The following is a 507-nucleotide window of genomic DNA, read 5'->3' on the forward strand; positions in this document are numbered from 1 at the left end:
ATTCTGTTTTTATACTCTGGTTTATCTTATGAAATATTACCATGTATACAAAATCTATGGTTTTAAAATTATTTGTAGAGGAGGGTAGATAGATGCCCTGTTGCTGCTCTAGTAGGTTTTCAAAATTCATACACGTGTCAAAGAGTTAATAAATATAAATTAAAAAGTTGCATATATATATATTTATATTTCTATAAAACAATTTTATAATATACCTTTCTTCTCCTCCTAGTCCATGTCTTCAAATTCGTCCCTAAAGATTTGTCGAACTCTCACATGTAATAAAAATTCTCAAAGTTGCCCTTACTTGCTGCATGGTATAAAAGTGTGATATGAACATTTGCAAGGCTCTGCTGTAACAGTGAATAGAAAACAGATGTTGACAGTTGAAAGGAAAGATGTGCAGGTGTAAAACATTATTTAACAAACTAGGAAAACAAAGAATCTCTAAATGCTTTACATTGTATTATTCAGTATCCTTGAATGGCTGTTTTTTTTTTTTTTCTT

At 29.6% G+C, this 507-nt stretch overlaps 1 protein-coding gene across 1 annotated transcript in view; it reads right to left on the reverse strand.

Annotated features, from left to right (window-relative positions):
- LOC119587743 (NAD(+) hydrolase sarm1-like) overlaps nt 1-507 on the reverse strand; it is a gene marked incomplete at its 5' end in the record, with an annotated part of 59,539 nt that continues 59,032 nt past the window's right edge. Inside the window, 1 exon segment of the mRNA XM_037936430.1 lies at nt 1-503.

This window comes from Penaeus monodon, chromosome 23 (assembly GCF_015228065.2).
Source record: "Penaeus monodon isolate SGIC_2016 chromosome 23, NSTDA_Pmon_1, whole genome shotgun sequence".
Classification (NCBI taxonomy): domain Eukaryota; kingdom Metazoa; phylum Arthropoda; class Malacostraca; order Decapoda; family Penaeidae; genus Penaeus; species Penaeus monodon.